The following is a 23,420-nucleotide window of genomic DNA, read 5'->3' on the forward strand; positions in this document are numbered from 1 at the left end:
AACAGTGATTTCATTCTTGTTAAAATCAGTACATATATTTTAGTACTGTTTTCTGTTGAGTACCCAGGTATTCCAGATCTTAAGTTGATGTAATATATTTCCATGTTTATTATGTGTTGAGATTAATTATGTTTATTTGCAATTGAGATTTTTCATCTCTTGCAAAGATAATTTCAGTACCTCTACGGTACTAGTTTGCGATTCAGAATTTTCTTTTCTCGCAAAACAATCTCATTGTGATTGAGATTAATTTTCTCTCGCAAAATATTAATTCACTTTGCTGAATTATCTTGCAACTTGATACAAGATCATCTTATTTAATTTGAGGTCTATACAATTCAAGTTTTTCACTTGAACATCAAGTTTGCAACATCATTACTATTCATTACAATAGTAGTGTATTTCTGTTGAGTACGATGTATTCTGGAATGTATGTATCTCCATGTTCGCTACATGTCGAGATTAATACGTCTATTTGCAATTGAGATTTTTAATTTCTTGCAAATATTGAATGCAAAATTCTAAGTGTTGTTTTTCAAATTGATGTATTGGGATCACAAGGAAGTCATATGGATCTACTGCTTACGCAGATTATTGATAACTACTGATAAAGCCCACATTTTGTGTTTTGACATTGTGATTGCTTTACAAAGTGCTCTCCCACACATGACATAAGGCATTACGATTGAGTATCTACTGATTTCATTAGATTATACTCCCTACTGTTGTGAGATCTACTCCATTTTGGAGATTATCTTCAAGGTGTCATATTTAGCAATTTGAGATTCACACTTATGGTTTCAAGATAACTTCTTGAAATACCCATTGATTTTGCTAAGTTCATTACAACATCAACCATGATGGTCTTTAATTAACTGAATGTAAATTAATTATGTCTGGCTTACCCATAGCGGTAACATATGGCTATATAATTTGAGGCATTCGCCCTCAATGGCCACCACTGCCCTATCTGGGCCTTTGACATCATGATCGCTCTTGTGTCTCGTGGGATATGTGTGCAATCCTGGATTCACCTCTAGTCAGAATCACACCGCTAACAGAAATATGTTGTCTTATAAATCATAAGGCATTAGATTCAGATCTCAACATCTGGTTATTCTGTATCAGCAATTCCTAGGATACACTGAACCTCAAGGGCAAAGGTTTGAATCTTACTTCAACCTTCAATCTGACATCACCAGCTATGACAGGACCCTATGGGCACGGAGAATGTGATGGTTGAATATGTCTCAACCGACATGCTGGAGACTATGAATAGTCTTTCAATCTCCTGAGTGGTCAATATAATTAATGTCCATTTACGATGTTATAACAACAACATAAGTATTGTTGTCCTCATATATTATATATCACAATATATTGTATCAACACTTTGGTATAAATAAAATTGTATGTATTCTATATATACAACAGAGATTTTCATAATGAGAATCTTTAAGTGTATATATAGATTTCTACGGGGGTCAATCTGATGAAAAATGATATGTGCCTTGTGGACATATGCACCACAAACTCTACTCAGGGAAGTCCAATGTTTCCACTCTCATTGAGAGAAAGGAGATATTTTCAAATCGCTAGACGCGATGAGGTATTTGCTGGCTCAACTCGAGTCATATTTACTATCCCCGTGGGTACTCGAGTAACGTCGGGATGCTTTATTGCTTCCTAGGTTTAACTCGTACCCTAATAAACTATGGAGGTATCCGTCAACATAGTTTCCATAGCGAAACTTATTGTGACAACAAAGAGAAATAACTTCTCTTTACCATACGAAACGGATATGGCAAGCACATTCTCGGTGTATCATCTGGATTGTACTACACATACGACACAACCTGTAGCACATGTTGCTTATGAGACGGTTTTCTAGAGTGTCTTGTACATGACAAACTTGACATACTCGCCTTGGTCATCAAGACATTGGGTTGAAACCGAAACTATCAGCAATTCCATTGGTTTATGATTATTATGATGCTAAATTCTAACAATATTTGGATTTTGTGTGCACTACATGTGACACAGGGAAGCTAATTTTAAGGATTGCGCACCTTAAAGTTTACGCTGAACCATTCAGACTCCTTGATTGCATCAAGTCGAGGTAAGTGGCTCTTCCCAACCATTGACTAGACTACTCAGGTATCCATGATTTTCCAAAGACACATCTACACGATGGTCTCAAGTGTGCTTTATTCACACGAAGCCATTGGCTCATTATTCTAACATCAATTTCAAGCAAATCGAATGGATAGCATTGCAGAATTTTCCTAGAGTGCCTTTCTCTATGGCCCTCGGATTGAAGTTTAGCAATTTGTCCTAATGTCTAGACTCAGAATAGTTTGGTAGAATCCTATATCCAAAGAATTAAGCTCATTGCATGATCTTTACTTTGGAATTGCAACTTACTAACTTTACGTTTGAGTCATGCAGTTTTACACGCTCATGACCAAACTGCGTACTATTATTCCCCTCTATCTTTGATACGTGGAAACATACCAAGTATTTCCCATCTGCGGTAATTCGGTTGCATACTGATATCACCACCCGGAATACATCATTGGCCCCTCAACATATAGTTGGGATCTATGTGAGGAATAAATGTATTTCCGCCAATACCTCAAGCCCTTCGCATGGGGAGTTATTCAAGGCCAGTATGCTGATTCAATGAGGAACATTCCAGGCATTAGGGGGAGATTTCAAGTACCATTAAGAATGCCAGAAAATTAGTGAAATGTTCAACACATTTCTGCCTCAACTCCACGTACTCAAAGATCTGAACCATGCGTTCAGAAGATTTGTAACACATTGCAATTAACCTGCCAGATTCATTTACTGACTATAAAGGTGTCAGAGAATCCTACAATCTTGCAAAAGTACGCCTGAAAAAGTGGAGGTACCAACAAAATCCACTCCACTCCCCATTCAAAGCAACATGGGAGATGTATGGCAGAAGTACATCAGGATTCAGCTTCTCGCAAGCAAGGATATCAAGGCCTGGATCAGTAAATGCAAGTCAACTTCACGTTGACAGACACCTAAGGGTAGTATACACCCAGTGGATCCTCCACCAACCCAGGTCATAGTGCACAGAATGACCGGGACATCGGAATATCCGACTCAACCGTATTGGGAAATCGCGAGTAGTCACCATGGGTAACGATATATTCGCCAACTTTATTGATATATATATTCTAGAGAAACATATAACCGGAAGTCTACAATTGTTGACATACATTTCTCAACTAGATTGAAAAAACTTTTCAAATGATTAAGATCCAAAGACCATGGCCATGGCAAAGTGTGAACAACACTCAGAATGAACTCAAGCAAAGGGTTTAATCTAGGTAGAAAATATTCTTGCTCAATAATGGGAAGGTATTCATAAGCAATACCTACACCAGTTTTCTTCTAGAAACAGAATTGAGAACAACAGGGTGGTGAAACAGGGAGCAAGTATTATAGCACAAGGGTTCACGCAGATACCCAACTATTCTCCAGAGGTGAAATCTCTTTTCGATTACTTATATCATTGGCAGTTCAAAATCATCTATCTCTGCAGTTGATAGATGTAGTGATTACATATCCACGTCGATCACTAGATTCAGACATATATGATTGATTCCCAATGGAGTCTCAATTCTGAATCAAACTACGAAATGCAACATACATTGTGTAAAATCAGTAAGTCGCCATAAGACTTATTGTTGTCGGTACATATGATACAACCGACGTAGTGAGATCCTTATTCACAAGGATTACTCCTACAATGATGATTATCCATGTTTGTGTGCCTGCTATGAAGACACATGTAATCATCTAAATGACAGAGTTTAAAATGAAGGATTTGGGTAAACCAAAATAGCGCTCATTACGACAACTTGAGCACCTTCATTCATACATTATGGTATACTATGTTGTCTATATCCATAATATATTGGAGAAATTTATTGTGGACAAATCTTATCCATCCATAACTCTGATGGTAGTTCATTCTCTAGACGTAGAGAAAGATCTGTTTAGACCAAGAGATGATGGAAATGAGATATTGGGACTCAACGTTCTATAATGCCATTGGATCCACCAAACACAAGTGGTACTTAAGAATATCTTTCGATATCTCCAAGGCATCAAACATTTTGTCCTGGTTTTTCAGTTTCACAGAAATGTGAATTCCGATATCATTGGATACATCGATCAGATCCCCACTATGTCAGATCGTAGATAAACTTAGTGTTCCTACTAGGTGTGGTAGCCCTCTCATGAAGAGTCTTCGAAATAGACCTCGTGGCTACATTCACCAACCATTTTCTCAATGATAATGTGTCTTATGTTGCCCGGATGCAAACATGTTACGTAATAAGCAATATCGCTATATTGCATATCTTGCAAGTTAAATCATGTGACTGATTTATTCATGAAGTCTCTACCAACTTTTCACGGAATTAGTATGTGACGACTTCGAATTTTGCAAGAATCAAGGGGAGTATCTTCCTAAATTGTTCCTGTTCAATGCATCATATTATACTCCTTTTCCCTTCACAATTTTACTTTACAGGTTCTCATAGAGGTTTTTAATGAGGTAATATCAACACATGATCATATGCCATACTTTCTGTTTTCCCCACCGGGGTTTTTAGGAAAGTATATACAGCATATTTATTGTTCTATAAACTCTATGGGTTTTCTCATATTGAGTTAAACGAGACAATAACCATTATATGTTGCGTCATTTTCTCCTTATTTTTCCTACCGGGTTTGAAAGAGTTTTGGCAGCATATCAAACACTATCTCCTCATATTTTTCCCACAGGGTTTTTGGAGGAGAATTTAATCAAGATAATGGATCTTAATGCAGTCAAGCGGTGATTAGGGGGAGTGTTAAAAATAATTAACTCATTGTTAATTAGGGGATAATCCCTGCTCTCCCCGTGCATGTAATCGCACAACGTGGGAACCGTCACAACGGTTTCTCCCTGGAGCGTCGCCTCTTGGAACCGTTGTCTCCTTTGGAGACGTCTGTACATGTTGTATACTCTCTCCGTCTAGGTGTGTAAGTCACCTTATGAAAACCAAATAATCTTAAAACACTTAGGCACGGTACATTAACTCCCTCCTCGTTTCTTGTTTTGTGACATATCAACCAATAAGAGATGTGGTCCGTGCATGCTTTCAATGAATTGAGACTACCAAACATGACATGCAGTGGTTAGTTCATTGCATGCAATGCTATTAATTAGCAAAAAGACATTAAATTTTCTCGTTTTCCTCTCCGTCTGGTCGCGGTGCACAACGTAAAATGACTTACACACCTAGACGGAGGGAGTATAAAGGATCCAACAATATCAATAAAGACTACTTGATTTATTTTATTGTCTCTCGATCTTTATTTCAATACGTACAACAACACTCTTTTTTCTTCTTTTGTTTCCTTCTTGGTTGGTAGCCGCAGTGTTGTAGCTACGCTGTCTAGGGTGCAGTGCAGTCTGTTATGTTCCTCACTGGCAGTGGCGGACCCACCATTGGGGCGAGCTGGGGCGGCCGCCCCGGGTCGCCGGCGGCGGAGGATCGCCTCCCACCTACACATCTGCCGATCTGCGGGCTGCGGCATCGCTCTTCTCTGTTTCAGAATTCAGAAAACAGTGGCGCTCTTCTCTGTTTCCTTTTTAGCGATCGAAGGGGTACGTGAGGGAGAAAGAGACTTGGGCTGGTTCGGTAGACTGGACTGGGCTACTACCGCCCACATGCCCAAACAGACGACATCTTAGCCCAATCGGTCTCTCCTTTCTTTTCCTTTTCAAACAGAAAAAGGATCCCCAATCGATCCACAAACCGCATTGAGCGTCCCCCTCACGATCTATGACCATATATACAACTCTCATCATATTCATAATTTTGTAGGTCTCGTTCCAAAATTAGAATTATGGGATCATATTGTGGCTTAAGGGCATCTCCAAGGAAGACCTGCAAAACTCCGATATATGTCTGATCGAACACTTTTTGTTCACTTTTACAATCCAACGCAGTCTTGCATCGGTCCGTAAAGTGATTCAGACGTTCATTTTCCGGCAAAGTGGAGACAAACATGAGGAGCTATACCTCTGGACATCTTTTGATCAACCAAAAGCCTTCGCGTGGTCCTACTCTCTTCTCTCTCTCTCTGCACATGCATGGTCACCTCTTCTCTGCTTCCTCTCAACTGGACACACCACAATATCCCACCCGGAATAGCTTCACACGATGTTTTATGGACGTCACTTGGACGATGCTAGGATCTCATGTTCCTTATTTATGGATGGATTTCATCTAACGGTGATTAGTTACTGTCGTGCACGAATCGGGCAGAAACACGTCGGCTGCGTAGCACTGCTCTATATCACCACATGTATGGTCCCCATCTACTTTTTCTCCTCCTAGCCGGATACTTTGTAATTAGTGTTGGATGGCTCCCTTCCATATTATATCCGCGGACCACGTCCGAACGCAAAAACGGACATACCCGAGGAATTTGCGGGTCAGTGTTGGAGATGCCCTAAGTGAACATTTCAAGCGATAGTAGTCCACGTTAGCAGTTTACTAGTTTTTAAGAGCTTTTTTATTCTTTTGTTGTTGAATGCTATGAGTTTTGGTTGAATAGAGTGGCATTTGTATCAAAAAAATTAGACATTAAATGTTCGCCCCAGCTAACTTTAATTCCTGGGTCCGCCACTGCTCACTGGGGTGAGGGTCCGCTCCCTAAGGGCATGTATATCAGTTTCGACGCCCGCTATCTGCAGCATACATACACATCATCTATAGACATCGTCAAAAATAAAACGTACAACGGGGCGTCTGCGGCAAACACTCCAACCGCTTGTAAACAATGGGCCCACATACATGTGATCTATCAGCCCACGACAACGACGGACTCGTACAACGGGAAAGCGGCAGTCTATGGCCCTGTTTGGTTCGGCTGTGGATTTCTAAAAGTAGCTGTGAAAAATCTGCTGTGCAAAAACGGCTGTGAAAAAGATGTAGGTCATTTGACAAACCAACTGATACAGCTTTTTCAGATTTTGGCCCGCAGCGGAATCAGATTTTAGAAAGCACGTCCTGGGCTGCTTCCGCTTTTGGTTCAGATTTTGGCAGCGGATTTCTGAAATCGAATTCTGCTGGGTTTGCTCTTTGGTTCAGATTCTGCTGCACGGCAGCGGAATCCGTCGATAAAAGCTAAACCAAACAGAGCCTATAAGCAGCGATTTACATGGGAGTAGACCGTCGATAATTCTACAGACAGCAGCGTTTTCCTCTTGCTCTCTCCCTCATGTCACTTATTTTCCTATGTGACTTGTATTACAGACGGCTGACTAGATGCCGTTGTACATGCCCTAACGGGTTAAGGTCTTGTACAATGTAAGGCGTTTAAAGAAATAAATCAGTGTTTTTAAGCATCACTTATAAGGAAAAAGTTTAAATATTATAAAATAGAAAATAACTGACAATCGCAACACTGGCCGTAAATATTGTAAAACAGAAAATCACTCACAATCGCAACGCTGGCCACTACAGCTGGCGATAATTAGCCACTAACCAGCGGCAAACCAGTCACTGGGCCCAACGTTCTAAGTCACGCAAAGAGAAAAAGAAAGATAAGCGCTCGGTACCCGTTCTTGCGTCCATGCTGGGCCTGATGCGGCATAACTTCCCATCGAGCAGGAAAGGAATCCTGGTGTCTACTCTTAGCGCTTTGTGTTGGTGATGCTCTTAGGGCATTTACAATGCTAAACACTAATACAGGCGCTTAACAGAAAAAATTAAAGATTATAAAATAAATAAGAAACACCTAAGCGCCTAGGCTTGCAACGGCCGCCGCTAAATTGTGTGGACTAAATCAAGCTACCGGGCGCTTCGAATGGGCAGGAAAACACGCAAGCACCCGACGCATCCTCTTGCGTCAATGCCTAACATAACACCGGGATTCAACGAATTAACTGCTAATTCGCCGGGAATCTGACCCTGGCTCTCGTCTTAGAGCATGTCCAACGGGGGCGCTAGCAAAGAGCAGTGACGCAGCCAGGAATTTAATATTGGGTGTTCAAATTTTTTTCTCACTAATAAAGGAGCCAATTGGTTCATAGCAATACAAATTCAAATATAAATTGTTCACTAGCAACAATATCTCGAATGATTAAGGGAATTACAAAATAGATAAGAAAATTACAACTCAACCATACGCTTTGTCATGGCTTGAAAGCGAGATATGACAATATCATCCTTCACTTCAAAGAAGAATTCCCTCTCAATAAATGTAACCAGGCAGTCATTCAAGAGTTGATTCCCCATTTTATTGTGTAGCTTGTTTTTCACATAAGTCATTGAAGAGAATACTCTCTCAACACTAGCTGTTGCTACTGGTAGGATTAGAACCAACTTGAGAAGCTTGTAAACAAGGTTATAAGTGACACTCTTGTTTGTCTCAACAAGCATAATAGAAAGGTCAACTATATTTTTCACCTTTCTAAACCTCTCATCTCTACGCATATCAGTAATGAAGTGTGTAAGTTGATATGGAATATAAATCAAATCTTCCTCCGTGAAATCCAAAGGATAAAGATGTGCAAGTTTAACCAAGTTTTCCTTATCATAAGCAGCAAAAGAAGTAACCGGACTGAATGATCCCATGCAATGAAGTAATTCGGTGTTTACCTCATCAAATCTATCTCCAAGCTCTCGAAGTTGCCTATCAATAAGAGTCAAAAACATCTAAACATGGAAGCGGTGGAGATTCGTGAGATTTTTGTAGAATCTTGAGGGCCTTCCAGGAGGCTTGTACTGACCACCCATTTGAGGAACTCTGACTTTATGCTTGACACAATAAGAAGTAACCTCTTCAAGAAAAGTTTCCCATCCACCATCATCTCTCAACAACTGCAATTGAATCTTTGTCAAGTGAATGAGTTCAACGGCATTAACAATGTCTTGATCTTTCTTTTGCAAAGCACGACTTAAGTCATTGGTGTGCCGAAATATGGTTTGCAACAAGTGTGCCATGAAAACAAAGTGAAATGACTCAAAATATGTCAACATGGTTTCAGCAAGCATAGCCTCATTGCTTTGAGTTTGGTCTTTAGATATCTTGATGAGAACTAGCCGGATTGATGGATACATGCGGAGAATATGCATGATAGTTTTGCGGTGAGATCCCCAACAAGTGTCACCCGGCCTACTCAAACTCATCTATTGATTCATGCCTTTACCAGTTTCAATTTGCTCCAATTCCAATGCTTGAATGATCCGTTCAGCTTGAGCCACACGAAGCATTCTAATCTTCTTACAAGACATCCCAAGAACATTCAAAAGATTAGCAAGTTGTTGAAAGAACAAAACACAATCACGGTTCTCCTTAGCAACAACAAATAGAGATAACTGAAGTTGATGAGCAAAACAATGCACATAATAGGCAGAAGGGGACTCATCCATAATTAGTTTCTTTAGACCATTGACATGACCCTTCATGTTGCTGGCACCATCATATCCTTGCCCACGTACTCTAGAGAAGGTCAAACCATGTTCCATAAGAAAACTCTCTATTGCTGTTATGAGTGTCAAAGATGTGGTGTTTTCAACATGTAAAATACCAAGAAACCTCTCTGCCACCCTTCCTATTTTATCAACATACCGTAGACAAAGAGCCAATTGTTCTTGTAAATACACATCACTAGATTCATCAACAAGTATTGAGAAACAACTATCACCTAGCTCTTCCATCATAAGCCTAGTAGTTTCTTTGGCACAAGAGTTGATGAGGTCTGTTTGTATTTCATGAGCTACCATTTTATTGTTCTTTGGAGCATTCTTAAGAACCACCTTGTCCACTTCTTCAAAATTCTCTGCTAGCCAATGTAGAAGCTCAAGGAAATTACCTTTATTTGGTGAAACTTCTCTTTTATCATGTCCACGGAAAGCTAACCCTTGACGCAATAGAAACCTCAGGAATTTAAGAGAATATGTCAAGTGAGCAATATATAGAATCTTGTCTTGTTTGGCGGTTGAGGAAAATGACACTACAATTGCTGTTTTGGGTGCAATGAAGAAATTATATTTTTCTTGTGCTTTGTTGTGTGCACAATTGATTCCACCTTCATGTTTCAGAAAACTATCCTTGTGATTCCAGTTTCTAAATCCTCCATTCACAAAACAATCTCAACCAACATGTGAATTTTCTTTGAAAAGATAACACACAAAGCAGAAAGCGGCATCTTTTTCTTTACTGTACTCAAGCCAACTATAAGACTTGAACCACTTAGCTACAAATCGACGCATACCACCAGCAGGGTGTCGTGGAAAAGCATACTTTTTTGGTCGACAAGCCCCTTTTGCAATGAATCTTCTTCTAATCCTATCCTGATCATTAACATCATAATCAGCGATAGGGATCCTCAACCCAGGATCAGGTTCAAGCAATTGAACATCATAAATTGCATCTTCACCGTAGCTCGGTGCGTGTGTACATCTGCCGGGGTGCTGCACAAATGGGCCAATTGGGCCTGCAGTATAGTCATATGTTATATAAGCGTATATATAATTTTTTGTTTCCAGATTATTTTGGGTGTACATCTGTACACCCATGCCCCATATTGGATCCGCCACTGGCAGTTGGGCTTTTAATTCCTAGCGTCGGTTAGGTATCGACGCAAGAAGTGGAGGCGAGCGCTTGAGCCGGTTTTGCTATAAGGGATAATTACGCTGCTGCACCTGCCCACTTTGTTAGCGCCTTGCATTGTAGCGTACCAGCGCCTGCATAGTTTTTTCAATTTATGATATAATTTTATTTCTCTAAGCGCCCATATAAGCGGCTTGCATTGAACATGCCCTTAAGCACCCGCGTTGGAGATGCCCTTATAGAGGATAGCGTCCCTGCAGTACAACTAGGCATCAGTGCTTCAGAAAAATCTGATTTATTTTTCTAAGCACATAGCATTGTATAAGGCCTAAGACGTCCTTGCGATCGCGGAGGGATCTCGTGCCCTTATCCTACCTTCCCCTGGTGTTCAGTTTTCTTGGTAACCTTCCTGTCACAGCTGTCTTCAACTGTACTGATAGGGATGCCCACCTACTCCGTACATCTTAAGCCACGCTTTTTTTGCGAGGCAACCGGGTATTTTATTCCTCTTGTATAGTGTTACAGTCCGCTAATACAAAGCTTGAAACACTGTCTGGAACTCGGTGCAACCAACAGGCGGTGCTACCTCCAGTACAACCTATATTAGCTAGACAATGAGCAACACTATTTTGATTATGATCTATTTTCTACGGAATAAAACGACACGCCTCCAGGAGCTTCTTAAGCCGCGCTTGGCTAGCTGTTTTGTTGCAGCTGTTTACAGGCGAAAAAATACCCCTAGAATGAAAACCATAGGATCTACTTGGAATGTTGTTTCTGCATTGTAAACTTTACGCCTGGTTTCACGTTACAGTTGTATTCCCCTTGCAATCCACTTGTTTTCGAAACACTGCTCCGGCCATCGTTTTCCCTCCGTATCCATAGCCTAACTGCCAAAGCAAGCGTCGCAACAGCTCGATCGTAGCATGGCGAGGGCACCGCCACCGCCTGCCAGAGCTCCACTACCATTCATCGAAGACACCACCGTTAAAAGCTAGCGTCGTCGCCTTCTACCGGGTCAGCTCCACCACCCTGGCCCGTCGCCTACGCCTAAGCCTCCGTCTCCACCACCATGGTTGCCTGCGGGCTGCCGAACTTTAGGCCGACTCTTCCCCGTGTCCGCACTGCCGTCGAAGCACCTCCACGCGCCGCCATAAAAGTGCCTTCACACGCCGCCGTCCCAATGCCACTGCAGCTGGATCCCACATGCGTCGCGGTCTTGCTCCGCCAAGGGGGGAGGGGTGACGGTATCCTGGACTAGGGGATGGACACCCGATCGACCTGCCATTCATGGGCCGGACCGAGGACCCAGTACTAACTAAAGAATGGGCCCCACATGCTTTGACCCTCAGTGTGATCAAGATGGAGTTCTCCGAAGACTTGGCGTACACTTTAAGGCATGTTTGAATGATCGGCATGCTTATCCCTAGATTATAACTGACCATGTGTAAACCCTAGATACCCCATTTCCTATATAAGCTGGGGGGTTTAGTCTGTAGAAGGGGGGACTTCAAGGTCTAAGAGCTTAGAACTCAATTCATATGATCTCGAGGTAGATCGTAGTGTACTTTGTACTCTGTGCACAATCAATACAATAAGAGCAGGACGTAGGGTTTTTACCTTTTTGAGAGGGTCCGGACCTGGGTAAATACCATGCCGCTATTCTTGTTACCATCTTGCTCACGTCATTAGCTTGGGACCCCCTACCCGAGATCCGTCGGTTTTAGCACAGACATTGGTGGCCCATACATGTTCCGCTGTGTGATCGCAAGGGCTCGATGTCGAATCTTCAGATTAATGATAGCATTGGCTGCGGGGATACCTTCGTCCCTGGCCAGCTGTCCACCTTTGGCAGCATCATGCTGCACGCCGACTCGACTGGCCACCTTGGCCAGGTAGAGAACTTTGCCCTAGGCTAGACCATCCGGTTTGGCATCTCAAGATGGGTGTCAGACCAACTTGAGAATTCTACGGATGCCGTCGACCATGCACCAGATTCGATCTTGGAGCAGGTCCGTTATGCAGGATGTACCTCGGATCTGGCTTCAAGATCGAATCCAAATATTACCTCGTTGGCTTAGTGATACGCCCATTTTGCATCATGTTTTCCTACTGCTATTTATAGTATTTTTATGCATTATAACACTTTGTGGAGTAATTCTAATGCCTTTTCTCTCATAATATAGAAGGTTTACACAAAGAGGGAGAATGTCGGCAGCTGGAATTCTGGACCTGAAAAAAGCTATGTCAGAGATACCTATTACGCACATCTCCAAATGAGCTAAAATTTTATGAAGAATTATTTTGAAATATATAATAAATATTGGAGAAAAGAATCACCAGAGGGGCACCCAGGTGCCTACAAGGCACCAGGGCGCGCCACCCCCTCCATTGGCGCCCTGGTGGGTAGTGGGGGCCCAGGCCCACCTCCGGTGCCCATCTTATGGTACATAAGGTATTTTGACCTAGAAAAAATGAGGGGAGGACTTTCGGGATGGAGCACCGCCGTCTCGAGGCGGAACTTGGGCAGGGGCACGTTTTTCCTCCGAAGGAGCGATTCCACTGGGGGAACTTCCCTCCCGGAGGGGGAAATCGAAGCCATCGTCATCACCAACAACCCTCTCATCTGATGGAGGCCAATCTTCATCAACATCTTCAACAACACCATCTCATCTCAAATCATAGTTCATCTCTTGTGTTCAATCTTTGTATCAAAATCTCAGATTGGTACCTGTGGGTGACTAGTAGTGTTGATTACATCTTGTAGTTGATGTTAGCCAATTTATTTTGTGGAAGACCATACGTTCAGATCCATTATGCTATTTAATATCCTTCTGATCTTGATCATGGATATTATTTGTGAGTAGTTGCCTTTGTTCTTGAGGCCACGAGAGAAGTCATGTTGCACCTAATCATGTGAATTTGATATGTGTTCGATATTTTGATGATATGTATGTTGTGATTCCCTTAGTGGTGTTATGTGAACATCGACTACATAAGACTACACCATCTTTGGGCCTAAGCACTACAAAAAAACCACTTCCGTGATGATACGTGTTTGTCATAGTAGGCCACGCTTTCTGTCGTGCATGTATATCCATCACGATTTTATGACAGAATCAAGATAATCATACCTGTGCTGCCGTAGAAGTGTTTCATGACAATACCAAAATTATCATCATGGAAGTGTCCACTTCCATGACGATAAATGGCGCGTCATGGAAGTGCTTTCGTCAAGGGTAACCGACACGTGGCATCCACTGTAACGGGTCGCCGTTAAGCTATCGGGTTCCGGTTTGGATCCGATAACCCGTTAACAGCCCCGACCAATGGGGATTTTAGGGATGGCAATTTTATCCATGGATCTGGATACCCATGGATACCCGACCCGGTTGGGCAAGGGTATGGAGCTCATTTCTGCCCATGGGTCTGTGGATATGGATACCCACGAACAGCTGGGTTGGGCACGGTTATAGTTTGTGCTCCATGGATATCCAATGGATACCCGTACGTCATGTGAGACCATATGCCAGTGATAGTAGAAAGAGCAAATCAATGGGAAATGGCAGGCAATATGCAACTGGTGCCATAAGCTATATGCTGCAGAATCAACCTCTAGTATGTCACACTTAAGGACTCATCATATTACTTGTTGCCTACTTATGCATGTAGCTTATGTTATCATTTTTGAGTGAATGAAAATGAGCTAATTTGATCTTTGGGAAGGCTTCATGCTGACTTTTCTATGCCCATGGAGCTCCATGGGTATGTGGGTATCCAGCGGGTTTGGGCATGGGCACAAGTTGTGCCCATGGATAATTCGATGGATGGGTAGAGGGTAGGAAGATGGGTCACGGGTTGGATTTGGACCAGCTCCACCCACCCCAAACCCGACCCATTGCCATCCCTAGGGGATTTTCACGTGTAGAATTCTCATTCATCGGATGATCCACGTGTCAGCTCATCGTTGGGACAGATGTCATCCCTACAATGGACGGAAGACGCCTATGATATGTTGACACATGGCACAGCCCAACAGTGGCCCATTTAAGGTAAAAGGGCCAGACCAGCTAAAGGTGACGATGACATGTACCTAGGGTAGGGTCCTAGGCCTGACCTATACGCCCTACCCAAGGACACTAAATAAGAGGCCAAGGCCTACAAACATAGAAAGAAGATACCGACTGGAATTATCACAGGGTGCAATCCACTCGATAGTGGACCCACTCGGATACACCAGTTCCACTCGACCGTCGTTATTCACTTGGAGTACAAGAGTTCACTCGAAGGACAGAAGACCCAGGGTCACCTTTGGATGGCAACAGTCAGACGTTCACTCCGTCACCTTAAAGGTCATTAAACACGGGCGTTACCAGTAACGTTTGTGACATTATTCTCTCATTGAACCCTTGCGTAACTTAGGACTGCGAGGGGTCAGTGTACTCTATATAAGCCACCCCTCCCCTCTTGCACAAGGGTTCGCACCCCTGTAACTCAACACTCCAATCAACAAAGCCTCCGCGACACCTAGACATAGGGCTGTTACCTCCTCCCAGAGGGGCCTAAACTCGTAAATCCGAGTGTACAACCTCGCCGTAGCTAGGCTCTTCCCTCTCCTACGTACCCCCCATATCTATTGTCAGATCCGTTCCCACGGTAGTTGGTGCCCACCTTGGGGCAGACGTCTAAGCGACTTCCGACAAGGTTGCAATCCTTATCTCCTTCGACATGGTTTCCGACGGTGGTTTGCCTCTGGGCCGCGAGATCCGTCTTGGCGTGCTCACCTTCATTGCCGACGATTCATCCTGGCTCCAGGAAGCCCCCCTCGATGTCGAGGCGCTCCCCATCCGAGGGGCGGGCACTTCCGTGTGAGTGCCTGTGGCGTCCTCCTGCGGCAGCCGTCGACTCAGTATCGATCGGCTCTGATAGAGTCCTCCCTTCCCGCTGCACGCCATCGCAAGCGATCCGATCGCTCGTGGTTGGAGTGATGGGTGAAGCACGCGGTGGATCGGCAGACGTCCACTCCTCATATCATGGCAATCGAGCCCGATGAGTCCCTGTACGGCTTGTTTGATCTGTCTGCTGACCACTCGGATTCACCTTCTGAGTGCGAAAGTAATGATCCGGCAGCTGAAGTCTTCGTGGTTGGTCCCCAGCGTAGTCCTCCTGGATTTCCCCATGGCGGAGGTGAAAGCCGGGGCCCATAACATGACAATAACGAGTATTACCCACAGGCACTACGGAGCAAAGAGAAGAGCTACAGTGTCGGAATGAGCAATTCCTCCAGACCCCCATCGCTGGGGAAACTGTCGAGACCCAGGCTTTGGAGGCCGCGCGTGTAGCCAATCTGGCTAAGCGTGTGTGTTTGGAAGATCTTCGGAGGTCACTCGATGATCACGCTCACTGACAGCCTCCAAATCCCAATCGACGTCAATGACAACTATTTCTGCCTGGTTCCACTCGGGATGAGTTCCTGGTATTACGCACTCTGATCCAAAATGTTGCAGCAGCCGCGCATATTGCAGATTCGATCCAGCCATCCCGTTCCGAGGCTGGTAGAGGCCTAGAGCAGATTTGGACGCTGCTCGGGGCGGCTGGAGAGAAGAATTCAGCCATATCTCAGTCACGCAATCGGAATCACAGCAGATCCGTCAGGGCGGACACAGTTCATGTTGGGGAACGTAGCAGAAATTCAAAATTTTCTACGCAACATCAAGATCAATCTATGGAGTAATCTAGCAACGAGGGAAGGAGAGTGCATCTACATACCCTTGTAGATCGCTAAGCGGAAGCTTTCAAGTGAACGGGGTTGATGGAGTCGTACTCGTCGTGATCCAAATCACCGATGATCCTAGTGCCGAACGGACGGCACCTCCGCGTTCAACACACATGCAGCCCGGTGACGTCTTCCATGCCTTGATCCAGCAAGGAGAGAGGGAGAGGTTGAGGAAGACTCCGTCCAGCAGCAACACGACGGCGTGGTGGTGGTGGAGGAGCGTGGTACTCCAGCAGGGTTTCGCCAAGCACCGCAAGAGACGAGGAGGGAGAGAGGTAGGGCTGCGCCAGGGAGAGGTCAAAACTCATGTGTTGGCAGCCCCAAAGACCTCAACTATATATAGGGGAGAGGGAGGGGGCTGCGCCCCCTTTAGGGTTCCCACCCCAAGGGGTGCGGCAGCCCCAAAACCCATCTAGGGCGGCGGCCAAGGGGGGGAGAGGGGGAAACTTGCCCCCCAAGTAAGGTGGAGGCGCCCCTCCCCAAACCCTAGGCGCCTTGGGCCCTGGTGGGGGGCGCACCAGCCCACCTGGGGCTGGTGCCCTCCCACACTTGGTCCATGCTGCCCTTTGGGGCCGGTGGCCCCACTTGGTGGACCCCCGGGACCCTCCCGGTGGTCCCGGTACATTACCGACAGCAACCAAAACCTTTCCGATGACCAAAACAGGACTTCCCATATATAAATCTTTACCTCCGGACCATTCGGAAACTCCTCGTGACATCCAGGATCTCATCCGGGACTCCGAACAACATTCGGTAACCACATACAAACTTCCTTTATAACCCTAGCGTCATCGAACCTTAAGTGTGTAGACCCTACGGGTTCGGGAACCATGCACACATGACCGAGACGTTCTCCGGTCAATAACCAACAGCGGGATCTGGATACCCATGTTGGTTCCCACATGTTCCACGATGATCTCATCGGATGAACCACGATGTCGAGGATTCGATCAATCCTGTATGCAATTCCCTTTGTCTCGCGGTATTGTACTTGCCCGAGATTCGATCGTCGGTATCCCGATACCTTGTTCAATCTCGTTACCGGCAAGTCTCTTTACTCGTTCCGTAACACATCATCCCATGATCAACCCCTTGGCCACATTGTGCACATTATGATGATGTCCTACCGAGTGGGCCCAGAGATACCTCTCCGTCACACGGAGTGACAAATCCCAGTCTCGATTCGTGCCAACCCAACAGACACCTTCGGAGATACCCGTAGTGCACCTTTATAGCCACCCAGTTACGTTGTGACGTTTGGCACACCGAAAGCATTCCTACGGTATCCGGGAGTTGCACAATCTCATGGTCTAAGGAAATGATATTTGACATTAGAAAAGCTTTAGCAAACGAACTACACGATCTTGTGCTAGGCTTAGGATTGGGTCTTGTCCATCACATCATTCTCCTAATGATGTGATCCCGTTATCAACGACATCCAATGTCCATGGTCAGGAAACCGTAACCATCTATTGATCAACGAGCTAGTCAACTAGAGGCTTACTAGGGACATGGTGTTGTCTATGTATCCACACATGTATCTGAGTTTCCTATCAATACAATTCTAGCATGGATAATAAACGATTATCATGAACAAGGAAATATGATAATAACTAATTTATTATTGCCTCTAGGGCATATTTCCAACAGTCTCCGACTTGCACTAGAGTCAATAATCCAGTTCACATCGCTATGTGATTAACACTCAAGGTCACATCCCCATGTGACTAACACCCAAAGAGTTCTGGGTTTGATCATGTTATGCTTGTGAGGGAGGTTTTAGTCAACGGGTCTGCAACATTCAGATCCGTATGTACTTCGCAAATCTCTATGTCATCTTGTAGATGCAGCTACTACGCTATATTTGGAGCCATTTCAAATAACTGTTCTACTTGGAGCTATTCTAAATTGTTGCTCCATTATACGTATCCGGTATCTCTACTCAGAGATATCCGGACAGGTGTTAAGCTTGCATCGACGTAACTCTTTACGTCAAACTCTTTATCACCTCCATAACCGAGAAACATATCCTTATTCCTCTAAGGACAATTTTGACCGCTATCTGGTGATCTACTCCTAGATCACCTTTGTACCCTCTTGCCAGGCATGTGGCAAGGCACACATCAGGTGCGGTACTCAGCATGGCATACCGTATAGAGCCTATGACAAAAGCATAGGGGACGACCTTCGTCCTTCCTCTTTCTTCTGCCGTGGTCGAGCTTTAAGTCTTAACTTCATACCTTACAAATCAGGCAAGAACTCCTTCTTTGAGTGATCCATCTTGAACACCTTCAAGATCATGTCAAGGTATGTGCTCATTTGAAAGTACCATTAAGCATTTTGATCTATCCTTATAGATCTTGAAGCTCAATGTTCAAGTAGCTTAATCCAGGTTTTCCATTGAAAAACACTTTTCAAATAACCCTATATGCTTTCCAGAAATTCTACATCATTTCTGATCAACAATATGTCAACAACATATACTCATCAGAAATTCTGTAGTGCTCCCACTCACTTCTTTGGAAATACAAGTTTCTCATAAACTTTGTATAAACCCAAAATCTTTGATCATCTCATCAAAGCGTACATTCCAACTCCGAGATGCTTACTCCAGTCCTTAGAAGGATTGCTGGAGCTTTGCATACTTGTTAGCATCTTTTAGGATTGAAAAAACCTTCCGGTTGTATCACATACAACCTTTCCTCAAGAAAATCATCGAGGAAACAATGGTTTTTGACATCCTATCTGCAAGATTTCATAAATAATGCAGTAATCGCTAATATAATTCCAACAGACTCTTAGCATCGCTACGAGTGAGAAAGTCTCATCGTAGTCAACTCCTTGAACTTGTCGGAAAACATCTTAACGACAAGTCGAGCTTTCTTAATGGTGATACTTACCATCATTGTCCATCTTCCTTTTAAAATCCATATGTACATAACAGCCTTACGACCATCAAGTAGTTCTTCCAAAGTCTACACTTTGTTTTCATATATGGATCCTCTCTCGGATTTTATGGCCTCGAGCCATTTTTGGAATCCAGGCCCACCATCGCTTCTCCATAGCTCAAAGGTTCATTGTTGTCTAGCAACATGACTTCCAAGACAGGATTACGTACCACTCTGAAGTAGTACGCATCCTTGTCATTCTACGAGGTTTGATAGTGACTTGATCCGAAGTTTCATGATCACTATCATAAGCTTCCACTTCAATTGGTGTAGGTGCCACAGGAACAACTCCCTGTGCCCTGCTACACACTAGTTGAAGTGACGATTCAATAACCTCATCAAGTCTCCACCATCCTCCCACTCAATTCTTTTGAGAGAAACTTTTCCTCGAGAAAGGACCCGATTCTAGAAACAATCATTTATTGCTTTCGGATCTGAGACAGGAGGTATACCCAACTGTTTTGGGTGTCCTATGAAGATGCATTTATCCGGTTTGGGTTTGAGCTTATCAGCCTGAAACTTTTTCACATAAGCGTCGCAGCCCCATACCTTTTAACAAATGACAACTTAGGTTTCTCTAAACCATAGTTCATACAGTGTCATCTCATCGGAATTACGTGGTGCCCTATTTAAAGTGAATGTGGTTGTCTCTAATGCCTAACCCATAAACTATCGTGGTAATTCGATAAGAGACATCATGGTATGCATCATATCCAATAGGGTGCAGTTATGATGTTCGGACACACCATCATACTATGGTGTTTCAGGCTGTATCAGTTGCGAAACAATTTCCACAATGTCTTAATTCTGTGCCAAACTCGTAACTCAGATATTCATCTCTATGATCATATCATAGACTTTATCCTCTTGTCACGACGATCTTTCAACTTCACCCTGAAATTACTTGAACCTTTCAATAATTCAGACTCGTGATTCATCAAGTAAATATACTCAACATCTACTCAAATCATCTGTGAAGTAAGAACATAACGATATCCACTACACGCCTCAGCACTCATTGGACTGCACACATCAAAATGTATTACTTCCAACAAGTTGCTTTCTAGTTCCATTTTACTGAAAACAAGGCTTTCAGTCATCTTGCCCATGTGGTATGATTTGCATGTCTCAAGTGATTCAAAATCAAGTGAGTCCAAACAGTCCATTTGCATGGAGTTTCTTCATGCATATACACCAATAGACATGGTTCGCATGTCTCAAACTTTTCAAAACGAGTGAGCCCAAAGATCCATCAACATGGAGCTTCTTCATGCGTTTTATACCGATATGACTTACGTGGCAGTGCCACAAGTAGGTGGTACTATCATTACTATCTTATATCTTTTTGCATGAACATGTGTATCACTACGATCGAGATTCAATAAACCATTCATTTTAGGTGCAAGACCATTGAAGGTATTATTCAAATAAATAGAGGAACCATTATTCTCCTTAAATGAATAACCGTATTGCGATAGACATAATCCAATCATGTCTATGCTCAACGCAAACACCAACCTTGATGGTAGAGGGAGCGTGCGATGCTTGATCACATCAAGCTTGGGAAAAACTTCCAACACATATCGCCAGCTCACCTTCAGCTAGTCTCCGTTTACTCCGCAGCCTTTTATTTCGAGTTACTAACACTTAGCAACCGAACCGGTATCTAATACCATGGTGCTACAAGGAGTACTAGTAAAGTACACAATGTATATCCAATATACTTCTATCGACCTTGCCAGCCTTCTCATCTACCAAGTATCTAGGATAATTCTTCTCTAGTGGCTGTTCCCCTTATTACAGAAGCACTTAGTCTCGGGTTTGGGTTCAACCTTGGGTTTCTTCACTAGAGCAGCAACTGATTTGCCGTTTCATGAAGTATCCCTTCTTGCCCTTGCCCTTCTTGAAACTAGTGATTTCACCAACCATCAACAATTGATGCTCCTTCTTGATTTCTAGTTTTGTGGTGTCAAACATCGCGAATATCTCAAGGATCATCATATATGTCCCTGATATATTATAGTTCATCACGAAGCTCTAGCAGCTTGGTGGTAATGACTTCGGAGAAATATCACTATCTCATCTGGAAGATGAACTCCCACTCGATTCAAATGATTATTGTACTCAGACTATCTGAGCACAAGCTCAACAATTGAGCTTTTCTCCTTTAGTTTGCAGGTTAAGAAAATCGTCGCAGGTCTTATACCTCTTGACGTGGGCACGAGCTTGAAATCCCAATTTCAGCCCTCGAAACATCTCATATGTTTCGTGACGTTTCAAAACGTCTTCGGTGCCTCAACTCTAAACCGTTTAACTGAACTATCACGTACTTATCAAAATGTGTATGTCAGATGTTCGCAACATCCACAGACGACGTTCGAGGTTCAGCACACTGAGCGGTGCATTAAGGACATAAGCCTTCTATGAAGCAATGAGGACAATCCTCAGTTTACGGACCTAGTCCGCATAATTGCTACTATCAAATTTCAACTAAATTTTCTCTAGGAACATATCTAAACAGTAGAACTGAAGCGCGAGCTACGACATAACTTGCGAAGACCTTTTGACTATGTTCAGGATAATTAAGTTCATCTTATGAACTCCCACTCAGATAGATATCCCTCTAGTCATCTAAGTGATTACATGATCTGAGTCAACTAGGCCGTGTCCGATCATCACGTGAGACGGACTAGTCATCATCGGTGAACATCTTCATGTTGATCGTATCTACCATACGACTCATGCTCGACCTTTCGGTCTCTTGTGTTCCGAGGCCATGTCTGTACATGCTAGGCTCGTCAAGTCAACCTAAGTGTTTCGCGTGTGTAAATCTATCTTACACCCGTTGTATGTGAACGTTAGAATCTATCACACCCGATCATCACGTGGTGCTTCGAAAGGACGAACCTTTGCAACGGTGCCCAGTTAGGGGGAACACTTTCTTGAAATTATTGCGAGGGATCATCTTATTTAAGCTACCGTCGTTCTAAGCAAATAAGATGTAAAAACATGATAAACATCACATGCAATCAAATAGTGACATGATATGGCCATCATCACTTTGCTCCTTTTGATCTCCATCTTCGGGGCTCCATGATCATCATCGTCACCGGCATGACACCATGATCTCTATCATCATGATCTCCATCATCGTGTCTTCATGAAGTTGTCTCGCCAACTATTACTTCTACTACTACAGCTAACGGTTAGCAATAAAGTAAAGTAATTACATGACGTTTATGTTGACACGCAGGTCATAAATAAATTAAGACAACTCCTATGGCTCCTGCCGGTTGTCATACTCATCGACATGCAAGTCGTGATTCCTATTACAAGAACATGATTATCTCATACATCACATATATCATTCATCACATCCTTTGGCCATATCACATCAAAAAACACTTGTTGCAAAAACAAGGAAGACGTCCTCTAATTGTTGTTGCAAGTTTTTACGTGGCTGCTATAGGTTGCTAGCAAGAACGTTTCTTACCTACGCCAAAACCACAACGTGAATTGCCAATTTCTATTTACCCTTCATAAGGACCCTGCTCATCGAATCCGATCCAACTAAAGTGGGAGAGACAGACACCCGCCAGCCACCTTATGCAACTAGTGCATGTTAGTCGGTGGAACCGGTCTCACGTAAGCGTATGTGTAAGGTTGGTCCGGGCCGCTTCATCCCACAATGCCGCCGAATCAAGATAAGACTAGTAACGGCAAGTAAATTGACAAAATCGATGCCCACAACTACTTTGTGTTCTACTCGTGCATAGAAACTACGCATAGACCTAGCTCATGATGCCACTGTTGGGGAACGTAGCAGAAATTCAAAATTTTCTACGCAACACCAAGATCAATCTATGGAGTAATCTAGCAACGAGGGAAGGAGAGTGCATCTACATACCCTTGTAGATCGCTAAGCGGAAGCGTTCAAGTGAACGGGGTTGATGGAGTCGTACTCGTCATGATCCAAATCATCAATGATCCTAGTGCCGAACGGACGGCACCTCCGCGTTCAACACACATGCAGCCCGGTG

The 23,420-nt window shown here is 43.5% G+C and overlaps 1 pseudogene; it reads right to left on the minus strand.

Annotated features, from left to right (window-relative positions):
• Positions 1-8,210: 8,210 nt before the first annotated feature.
• Positions 8,211-23,420, minus strand: part of LOC147987276 (uncharacterized) — a 31,660-nt pseudogene continuing 16,450 nt past the window's right edge.

This window comes from Triticum urartu, chromosome 2A, assembly GCF_056163025.1.
Source record: "Triticum urartu cultivar PI428250 chromosome 2A, HENAU_Tu73, whole genome shotgun sequence".
In the NCBI taxonomy this organism is placed as follows: Eukaryota; Viridiplantae; Streptophyta; class Magnoliopsida; order Poales; family Poaceae; genus Triticum; species Triticum urartu.